Source organism: Bos taurus, chromosome 23 (genome assembly GCF_002263795.3).
Source record: "Bos taurus isolate L1 Dominette 01449 registration number 42190680 breed Hereford chromosome 23, ARS-UCD2.0, whole genome shotgun sequence".
Lineage (NCBI taxonomy): Eukaryota > Metazoa > Chordata > Mammalia > Artiodactyla > Bovidae > Bos > Bos taurus.
This window is the reverse complement of record NC_037350.1, coordinates 23,633,662-23,645,653: the sequence shown is the minus strand read 5'-3', so window position 1 is coordinate 23,645,653 and position 11,992 is coordinate 23,633,662.

Here is an 11,992-nt window from a genome sequence, read left to right as displayed (position 1 = left end):
CACCCCTGCTCTCAACAGCACCCCCAGACACCACTGCAGTCAGACGAGTCCCCGCTCTGTGTAAATCACAGGGAAACTTCACAGACTGGCATTTATATTTTTATTTCATGATTTTTTTATAACACCCTTTGGGCTTGCTCCTTCCTGGATCTTGAATGATTAAAAGCAAACTAGGTTTAGAATGAGAGTATGTCTAATTAATTCCACCTAAACTTAAACTTCATCATCCACGACCTCTGCATCCCACCATCCTGGACAGAAAATGCTAGTGGGCTACAACTTGAGGATGGGGGAAAGTTTTCAAAGAATGAACATACTGAAGTCTGAGGTAGGGGAATCTTAAAAGATCCTCCACCTCCAGGAGCAGCCTTAATGGCATAAAATCCCTCTGCTGCTAAAATCTCCCTGCCTTGGCAATTAGATGTATGCTGTTCACCACACAGTGCTCTAAGAATGTCTTCAAGGGAAGACCTATCACCCAAATAAACTTGCTTTCTGGGGTTCTGGGGAGTGAAAAGTGCTGAAATGTGCCTGGTGGCTGGCTTAGAAATGAGAAGAAAATATTTGGTGATGGGAAGGAGGGGAGAGCTGAACTTTTTAAGCTGAGGGGGTGAGGAGAGAGGGCCTGGGGTCCATCCTGTCTGGTGAGCAGTCAATGCACTGCAGGCCTGCTTGAAGGCCAAGTGGGGTTGGAAAGCTCTAATTAGATTAGCGGTGTTTTGCTAGAAGGCAGAAAGCTTAAAACATTAACTTTTTAAACAAGTACATCAGTTCTGAGTAAACATTATTCTTTTATTTAGTCGTATGGTCTGAGTCAGCCTATTTCCAGGACAGTGGTAATGCATGCGTTTGATTCCTGAATGCAAGTATGCTTTCAATTTTACTATGCAAATCCCCTGATTCTGGAATGCTTCTGCAGGGCTTGCAACTGGCTATCTGCTGCTCCCTTCTCTCCTGCTCCATGGGCTCTGTTCCTGCCAGGCACCCCCAGGCAGCCGGTGGCAGTCCTAGGTAGCCCCACTAGAGCTCCCAGTCTCATCCCTGTGGGTTGAAGGGCATTTCATTGTCTGTGAGATAAAATCCACATTTTTCACCAAGTCCATAAAATTAATCCAACTTTTATATTCATATTGAGGGTAATTCATCACTTTTGAAAGTAGCCATCAGAAGCAACAATCGAGAAAAAAAAGTGTGTTAGTCTCTCAGTCATGTCCAACTCCATGACCCAATGGACTGTAGCCACCCAGGCTCCTCTGTCCATGGAATTCTCCAGGCAAGAATACTGGAGAGGGTAGCCATTCCCTTCTTCAGGGGATTTTCCCGACCCAGGGATCAAACCTGGGTTTCCTGCATTGCAGGTTGATTTTTTACAATCTGAGCCAATAAGGAAATCCAACAATTGAGAAATGGTCTTTAAATCCACACAGATCTGAGTAGAATTCTAAGACTATCATGCTGATTGTGTGGCTTTGGGCAAGACTCAGTTTTCACATTTGTCAAATGTGAATATCTCATAATTTCCTGGTTTGTTGTGAAGACTGATTAAGATAACATATAAAGCTACCAGCTCAGTGGCTGACCTTGACATCCATAACCCATGGCCCACAGGTTTCCTCCTGTTTCCTTGTGTTTCAGGTGAAGAGCAGGAGCTAAAACAGAAATGGGCATCCAGAATCCATCATCTCTTTTTGGTGGGAATTAAAACCTATGGAACTCTATAGGGACTTAACAGTCCCCTTTCCAGCATCATCTCCCAAGAACTTAAGCAAACCCAAGCCAATATTCCAGCCATCTTCATCTTTCCAGTTACAAATGTTCCCATAGTTCCACATCTCCATACCTGTGGTTCTCCCTGTTCTCAACTTCCATCCCACCTTTCTTGATGCATGAAGTCCCACACTTCTATGATAGCCAATTCCATGGTTGCCTCCCTGGTAACATCTTCCATGCTTGCTTCTCCCTCTCACCAGAAGAGTCTCTCACTGCGTGCATGTGCGCGTGCACACACACACACACACCCCCCAAGCCCATGCTTGGAGCACAGTGTGGGAGCCTTGGTGACCCTTTAGTCTACTGTAGTATTTTGGGGTATTCATTTCTCTCTGGGTCCTGTCAGACTATGGGTTTTCAAGGGCAGAAGTTTATATCTGAATTCCTAGAATCTCACACAGCACACATTCAATACCAAATAAATACCTATTGAATAAGTAAATGAATGAATGACAAGACTACGTAGCTCTTTAAATGAAGGGTTGAAAAGATCACGAAAGAAAATTAACCCAGGGAAATGTTCCCTAAGAATGACACAGCCTGTGTTCCAGAGGACTCAGGTGCTTGCTGAGTACTCAGCCTAGACGACTCTGAAAGGGATAATGTCCCAGGCACAGCTCCCGTGTTCTCTTACCAGCAGTGGTGCCTCCTGCGGCCACTCCGTTCCACAGCGGCCTCTACTGCTTAGTTTCCTTCCTCACAATCTCCTGAAGGCAAAGAGGGCAGCCATTTTGCCAGCCCTATCACCGAAGTCGCTGGTTCAGTGAGCAATTCTAAGTAAACTGCAGACAAGAAAGCAGAGGAGACAAGATGGAGTGTTTTCCTTCCTGCATCTTCAGAGACAAGCATGGTCCTTCTTCTTGCCAGAGCAGAAGAGAACACTGGGGAGAAACGACTCATCTTTGTGGGGTGATTCAGCCCCACCTTAGAGTATGCCTCTCCGACCAAGAGATTCCTATGTGACACGTGTCAACTGTCACTGAGCCTCACACAGCAAAGCTGAGTTACACGTTAAGAGCACTTCAGTGTGCAAAGTGTCTGGAAGAGAGTTTGAAGCAAGCGCATTTTCGGGCACTCAAACAGTTAAAATAACATCCCTTCTTTTATCTTTTTCTTCACCTATTTTTGAACCAGCAGCTGGTGTGGGGAATGGGATGTTGGGGGAAGTGAGGGAAGCTGGATGTGAAGGAAGAATGTTTAGACTTAAACTTGCAGACCTGTCCTCCAGAGTCAGATGGCCAATTGCTCTGGCCTGTTTCCTGCCTTTGTGAGGAACTAAAAGAAAAAACCTGGAAAGTGCAGGAAACTTTTATGACATCAACTGGAGTAAGTAAACTTCATTCCTCTAGAAATTCACTGGATTTAAGTATGAATGAGGGACTGTGCCTAGAGGAATTTAATCTTTCTTAAACCTATTTATTTACTAAATCTATCATATTAGTATATCACTGAGGTTGATACAGTTCAGTTTATTTTTTTTAAACATATTTGTAAATGTATAGAATGTTATGATTGGATTTTGCTCTAGTTCAGTGCTTTTAACAGATTTTTACAAATGAATAACAGTTTTCTTTCATTTCAGTTGAGGCACTGATATGGGATGCTATTGCAGTATATTAATACAGAAAAGACATTTTTACAATCACCTATTATCGTCATCCGGAGAAGGCAATGGCACCCCACTGCGGTACTCTTGCCTGGAAAATCCCATGGATGGAGGAGCCTGGTGGGCTGCAGTCCATGGCGTCGCTAAGAGTCAGACACGACTGAAGTGACTTAGCAGCAGTAGCAGCAGCAACCTTAGAAAGAACAGGAGATTCATCATCCTTTAGTGTCATAGGTATGTACACTAGAATTATCTTATTTTTATTAGTCCCTTCTTCTCCAGGGAATTGTTCATGGAGACATTTGTTGCATTGTAGATGAGGAAATTGAGGCTCAGAAAGTCCATTTAACACATGGTTTATTAAAGTTCAACTCTGTATAAGGCTCCACTTGGGGCACTGCACACATTCAGAATCTTGTAAGACAGGGGTCGCAACCACACTGGCGTTTACGATGATATTGGAGAAATGACCTGTGTAAAAACAACTTTACAGTAAAACATCCTACATACCTGAAACTCTGTTGCTTAGCAAGCTCAGCTACCAGAACACAGTGATCAAGTAGTCTGAGCTTAAACTCATGACCTAAGCTTACACACGTGATCTATAAGCCCTTTCTTAGAGCCTCATTTTAGAAGAAATCTAAAAGTCTTGGCCCTGATGTACTAGCTGTCCCCAGTAGATGAAAAGAATAAATCAGAAGAGATATTTGAGCCTGCTAGGAAGACCTCTGCAGACAAGATACAATTTGACAGCGATGAAATGTTGACAACAACGATAGCTGTCAACAAGGAGGATACAAAATCTATTGAAATTAACACAAGGCACCGGATGAAAAAGCAGAGTCTGGGGCTACTTAGCATATAAGCAATAAGCTCAACATATAAACAGACCCTGGTGGTGCCTCACAGGATGATAACTGATCGTGACTGGTAGAGCCTTATGAGGCAGTCAACCCACTTGGTAGCCAGAGGAACAACGTCGTATTTGGAGTCCTTAAAAATACCCATTTTCTAAAATATTTACTCTTGCGAAACATTTCTTTCCACAGCCATGTCTAATAATAGAGGTGGTCCTGGAGTGAGAAACATTTCTTTTGCAGGGACAATAAAGAGTTCAGAAGGGGTATGAGATCTTGCCTTCTAAGACACTCAGTGTTCGCCTCATGCAAGTGTGGGGAACCACTGTCTCTGTTTAGTGCCCTTTGTGTCCAGGTGGTGTGCATGCATGTGCACATGTGTGTGCTTACCTTCCATGCAGTTATCTGCTTTTTCCCTCTAAAAAAACCCCACATTGGTATTTTCCTCTTCTTGGTGCTCTGGGAATGAAGAACCTGTTTTTCCCCTCAGGTGAAAGTATCTTTAAGTTGTTCTGCCCTATCTTTGTTTCTGCTCTACTTTGATGAATGATAAAATTTTAAAAAGGCTGATCTGCCTTCTGCTATTGGAAAAAATTATAGGTATTCCACACTTGTCTCCATAACTGCAGCATGAGCAGTAAACCTGCACTTTCACTGAACACTGACAATCTCATTGTTTTGTTCATTTTGGTGCCTGAGCTTGACGAAGTGGCTTTGATTCGTAAGGGGTGGGGGAGTGACAGGAAGAGGCGGCCTTGTAGATGAAAGCCCTTTCAAGCACAAGAATGCTGACTGGTGAGGGAGGAAAAAAAAAGGCAGCTGGTTTGAGATTTTTTAAAACATATTTTGCCGAGGAGCCAGTGTGATGCAAATGGCATACCAGAGCATACACGTGTACACTTTTTCCAGAGACGTTTACTTCAAATACTCACCACAGATGGTCTCTAATCAAGAACAGTCAGGCCAGCCCCTGCTGGTGAGGACACGACTTCCTTCGGGAGCAGAAGGTTTCTTTGTAAGGCAGGCCCCAAATCATAAACATCTGAGAGAACCTGCAGCCAGAGGAGCTGCTGCCACCACGTTCGTGATGACCCTCCGGGTCCCCCAAGCCCCAGCCCTACAAGCACTGTCCTGTAGTTCTGGCAACAGGTCATGCTTCTGAAAGGGCCAGCCACTGCTCCAGCTCCGTGGGCCATTCTCACAGCCCTGCTGTGCTGGGTGAGCTGTGTCTGCGGAGCCTACGTTCAGCAGGCAACGCATCTTCTAGGAGGTCCAGCTTCTGGAAAATTACCCATTTATGACTGAGAAATCAGAGGGGTTCTTATAACTCATAAAAAGTACTGAGAAGAGAGGAGATGATACAAATAAACTTGTTTACAAAACAGAAATAGACTCACAGACATAGTGAATAAATTTATCATTACCAAAGGGGAAAGGGTAGCAGGGATAAATTAGGAGACTAGGATTAACGTATACACACTACTGTATAGAAAACAGGTAACCAACAAAGACTTGCTGTATAGCACGGGAAACTATACTGGATATCTTGTGATAATATAAAAGTTATCAATTTTCTATGGTTATCTATTTTCTACTTTATAGAAAACAGATAACCAATAAAGTCTTACTATATAGCGCAGGGAGCAATATCTTGTAATAATCTATAAGGGCACACAATCTTAAAAATTATATACATATATCTTAACACATATATATGGAATCTAGAAAAATGCTACTGATAAACAGCAGAGAATGGACTTGTGGACACTGTGGGGGATGGTGAGAGTGGGACAAGCTGAGAAAATAACACTGATATATAAACACTATCATGCGTAAAATAGTTAGTAGGAAGTTGCTAAATAACACAATAAGCCCAGCCTGGTGTTCTGTGATGACCTAGAGGAGTGGGAGAGGCGGCGGGGAGGACTTAGGAAGGAGGGAATATATATATATTTAATTATGACTAATTCATGTTTGATCTCTGTGTGTGTGTGTATGGCCAAAACCTACACAAAATTGTACAGCAATTTTCCACCAATTAAAAATAAATATTTTTTAAAAAGAAATATATATCTAGATAGGTAGGTATACACATATATGCTGACATTGTCCGCATTCTGGATTTTGGCCATTGTAACGTGTGTGTAATGGTATTTCATTATTATTTTAATTTTGCATTTCTCTGATGGCATACAATGTCAGCATCATTCATACAGCTCTTTGCCATTCGTATATCTTCTTTGGTGAAATATCTGTTAAAGTCTTTGGCCCATTTTTCACCAGGTTGTTGTTTTCTTACTGTTTTAAGAGTTCTTTGTATATTTTGAATAACTGTTCTTTATCACATATGTCTTCTGCAAATATTTTCTCCCAGTCTATGGTTTCTCATCTAATTTTCTTGATATTCTTTTGTGTTTTACATTTCAGTCTCTGATCCATTTTGAGTTAATTTTTGTGATAGATATAATGTCTATGTCTAGATTAATTTTTCTATATGATATCCAATTCTGTTTTTTTTAAGGTGGATATTTTGTTCATCATGGTTTTTTGTATACATTTTTATTTTCAAAGATTAAATAACACTGTTATTTATCTCAATGACTGAGGTTTTTTTGCTGACTGCTTAAATTTTGCAGTATCAATAACTTCACACATGAAGACTGCACCACCCTTTTGGCAGAAAGTGAAGAGGAACTAAAGAGCCTCTTAATGAAAGTGCAAGAGGAGAGTGAAAAAGTTGGCTTAAAACTCAACATCCAAAAAACTAAGATCATGGCATCTGGTTCCCTCACTTCATGGCAAATAGATGAGGAAACAGTGGAAACAGTAACAGACTTTATTTTCTTGGACTTCAAAATCATGCAGATGGTGACTGCAGCCATGAAATTAAAAGGCACTTGCTCCTTGGAAGAAAAGCTATGATAGAAACCTATGACCAACCTACACAGCATATTAAAAAGCAGAGACATTACTTTGCTGACAAAGGTCCACCTAGTCAAGGCTGTTTTTCCAGTAGTCGTGTATGGATGCGAGAGTTGGACCATAAAGAAAACTGAGTGCCAAAGAATTGATGCTTTTGAACTGTAGTGCTGGAGAAGACTCAAGAGTCCCCTGGACTGCAAGGAGCTCAAACCAGTCAATCCTAAAGGAAATCAGTCCTGAATATTCATTGGAAGGACTGATGTTGAAGCTGAAGCTCCAATACTTTGGTCACCTGATGTGAAGAACTAACTCCTTGGAAAAGACCCTGATGCTAGGAAAGATTTAAGGCAGGAGGAGAAGGGGACGACAGAGGACAAGATGGTTGGATAACATCACTGACTCGATGGACATGAGTTTGAGCAAGTTCCAGGAGTTGGTAATGGACAGGGAAGCCTGGTGTGCTGCAGTCCATGGGGTTGCAAAGAGTCAGACATGACTGAGCAACTGAACTAACTGAAGTGCCCTATTCTTGTCCTGTGTCTGGACTGAGTGAGCACAGTATCTCTTATTATAAAATCCTATCATGTACTAATACAGGGTAGCAAAAACAGCACTAGTCTTTGAGTAAGAGGCCCAGTCTTGTGAATTTAAGCAAGTCATAACTAAGTCCTCCTTTCCTCACCTGAAAAATGTAGACAGAATGTTGCAAAGACCAAACAAGGCTGATACTGGGTCTGAAAGTACTTGGAAAATGTAAAGCAGTATATATTAAAGCATTAAGTATACTTATATATAGGAGATGCTATGCTAAAGCTGAAACTCCAGTACTTTGGCCACCTCATGCGAAGAGTTGACTCATTGGAAAAGACTCTGATGCTGGGAGGGATTGGGGGCAGGAGGAGAAGGGGACGACAGAGGATGAAATGGCTGGATGGCATCACTGACTCAATGGACATGAGTCTGAGTAAACTCTGGGAGTTGGTGATGGACAGGGAGGCCTGGCGTGCTGCGATTCATGGGGTCGCAAAGAGTCGGACACGACTGAGCGGCTGAACTAAACTGAATACTTCCTATGATACTGTGTGTGTGCATGTGAACACTTGATAAAACACTGACAAAATCAGCCAATTCCATCTTTTTCAAAGCAGCAGAAAGATTTGCATGCTCTGAGACTATTTAGAGTTTTTTCACCTATGTTTGGTGCAAAGGGATTAAAAGTTGGAGGGAACTTTTCACCAAGAAGTCAAGGACCAAGGCAGGATGGCCCGTTCGCTGCAGAGGGCAATTATATGAGAAACAAGCTATTGAGTTTGAGGGGATTGGAGAGACCTCCTGAAACAGCACTGGCAGTACTAAAACTGGGAAAGTCCCGAACAAGTTTGGAGACAAATCAGTCATTCTGAAAGCATGATGCCATCATTAGAAAGAACTTGGACTAAGAAGTGGGTACCAAACATTCCTCTCTTAGCTGAGATATACATGTTGACTTTGGGCAAGTCACTGAACTTCAGATCCTTGGTTCCTCAGAGTACAAAACTGGGGACTTGGTCCTATATTCACCTGAACAGCAAATATACAAAGCATGTGCTATCATTGGAATCTGTGAGAAATGCCCTACCTCATTGAAGCCTCTCAACAACTCCATGATAAAAGCAGTATTATTTTTCCCTACTGACAGATGAGAACACAGAGAATTGAGAGGTCAGGATTCAAGTCACATTGAGTAAATCAGCATATCGTAGCCATGATGGGTACCACCTCTTGAGTGGGAACTCCGTTCCCAGCACTACCGCATGCTGGTTCTGTCACCCTGGGTAAATCCCTTAGCTTCTGGGCTTCAGCAATATGGGCACTTCTTCATTTGCAAGAGTTTGAAAACAGTACCAGGCTACAAGTGTTTGTTAAATAAATAAAAAGAGACATTCATGCTCTTAAATGCTACAGATCTCCTCCAGCTCTTACGAGGCTAAGATTTTATGAATGGCCATGTCCTCTTATGTTCTCCCCTCTATACAAAGGTGGAAAACTGCTAAATGCAGAGCATTTTTGGTATAATGAAGGGCTAATAGTCTGACCTCATTCCCAAACCACATTCTCAAAGAAAACACTGCTGATTCTCATGGAGTGTCTGTGTGATTGAGGATCTTTGAATTCACTCCTGGGCATCTTTAAAAAAGAAAAGAAATCAGCACAACATTTGTGTTGTGCCTGGACATTAAATCTGCAGACCTTTGCCAATCTGTAAGTCATTCGGAACCTTTAACATCACTGAAGTTTAGAGTTTCTTTGTTGTGATTATATGAGGAGTTTTCAGCTCTTCAACCACCAAGAAAAAGCTATCATCTTTCATCTTTAAGTGAGTTCTTTGGAGGCATTTTTCCCCACTGTGTTTCTCACCATTGTTTAACTGTTACATCCAAGAAAAAGGATCTGATTTTATTTTTATTTCTTATATTCATGCAGAAATTACCAGATATCTTGTAAAATTAGCTGTTGGGCTGGTTCATACTTGCTAGTTTCTGTGTATTATATATCAGCATATTGCAATTCATTCAATAACGTTTAACAGAGTATATACTCTGCACTAGGCACATTTATTTAGTAATTTTCTTTGGAAAGTCAAAGCAGTCTCTAGGATAAGGAACACTGAGTGTCCTAATTGGCCATTCAGAAGAAAAGAAGAAAGTCAAAGAAACTCAAATTTCCATCCAACAATTTACAAAGAAGTCTGAGAAGCTGATACCATGATTCACAAGAGACTCTGAAGTTGGCTAAGCCCAGTGCATCACTAGGATCAGCTCTCAAGACTCCTTGCCAGCTACAATCAGTCATTGGCACAAGGCAGATGTCCTCATTTTTCTTAGAAGTCTCTTCTTCCATCTTGATTTGGCAAACCAACCTAAATTGCAGTGGTTTATCCAGATCCATGTACGGTTTTAAAGGCTGATGCTGTTGGAGGTTTTTCTTCCTACCAGTGACTGGATCATACCTTTCCCTTGCTATAGGAGGAAGAGTGACGAGCCATCACTCCTCCAGTTCCGTGGCCCAGTCTAGTTTCAGCGATAGTAGCTGACAATGTAATACTCATTCAGCAGCTGATTATAATTAAAAATATCAGAATAATTAAAGTCCTCAGCTTGACAAGCAGAGCCATAACTTTGCCTTCAGACATTCCTCTCTAATTAGTTAATTAATCCTAATGCAAATTATAAGCAATAATTAGTCAGCCAAGCTTGACATAAAAGTCTGCTGACTTACAGCTAAAAGGCTTTCTGGTTGCTGCTTTGTAGTTTCTAAAGGTGTCCACTCATGGTTTCTGTATCCATCCTACTTCGAACTTTCTGCCAATACATAGATACTCAAAGCAATTTGAGTTGGAGAAAATCACAGCTATAAAACCTATATTACCACAGGCATTTTTCAGTTTGACATAATAAATTGCATGCTCAGTATCTGTACTGAATATCAATATGGGGTATATCCTATATGGAAAAAAAAAATAGAATGAGAAGGTGGTGAGGAGGTGGGGACATTTTGACCCAAAGCCTGGTCTGTGATCTGTTTCACATTCATTCTTACTAGATCACTGGTGTGCTTTTTAGCATGTGCCAAGAAATTAAGTCATAATGAAGCATATCCGAAATTTGATATCCCTGTAATAGAAAAGCTAATATTTGATCCAGATTTTCAATGAATTTAATCAGATCCGGAATCTGTTAAGTGAGATAATTTGAATTATCTTTTGATAAATCTAAACCTGAATACTGTATTTACTACATATCTCAGCTACTAATGAACAAAATTTCCCTCCCTCAAAACTGGTACAATGTCATGATCTTATGGAACATCAGGTCAGTAGTTTCTGAAAACCTCAGAAAATCAAATACTCTATCACTAGCTATTCTAAAATTTGACAGTCCAGGGGCCAAAGAAGTCTGTCCTAATGGAGGAGAAGGCAGCCCCTGAAAAATGAAGTCAGAGTAACAACAAGCTAAAGTTAAATCAACACAGAAACGTATCCCTCAGATGCTATCTTTGGCCATCACTCCATGACCTGGAAGGAATATTTTAGGGAGTTCCCTGGGGTTCCAGTGGTTAGGACTCTGTGTTTCTACTGCAGGGGGCACGGGTTTAATCCCTGGTTGGGGAATGAAGATCCCACAAACTACCTGGCATGGCCAAAAAAAAAAAAAAAAGTACATTGATTGCAAAATGGCATGAATTATTTCTTTCCCTGTATCTATGCCTCTTGCAATGGGATTCTGTACCTCTTCCCATTAAGAGGTTAAATTTATTTCTCAACAGCTTGAATTCAGGCTTGTCTTGTGACATGATTTGCACATGACAATGTGGAGTGTCATGAGGAATGAGGTGGAAGGGACAGGGTGACAGTTACAAGTCTAGGCCTCAAGACGTCTCATATAGCTCTGCTTGCTCTTGAATCCCAGGCTCTCCCATGAGATAAGCTAAGCAAGCCTGCTGATGGATACAAAAGAGTATGGAATGGAGACAAATAAACTCTCCTGGGGCCCTCTTAGACCAGCTGACTCCTTAGCTGATGGCAGATAAATGAGAAAGCCCAGAGGAGATCAACCAAGCCAAGCTAGATGACAACCACCCAACTGCCCTATAAACTCAGGAGCTAAATAAATCATATTCAGAGTAAGTGACTAAATTTGCAGTATTCTGTCCCACAGCAACAGCTAGCTAACACAAATATGCACAGAACAACTTAGTCCACGTACCCTAATGGAGTAGCAGAAAGGACCCTAACCTTTCCATATGCATCAAATCTCCAGATGTTCTTTATATGTTGATAAATATTCAGTTCTCCTCT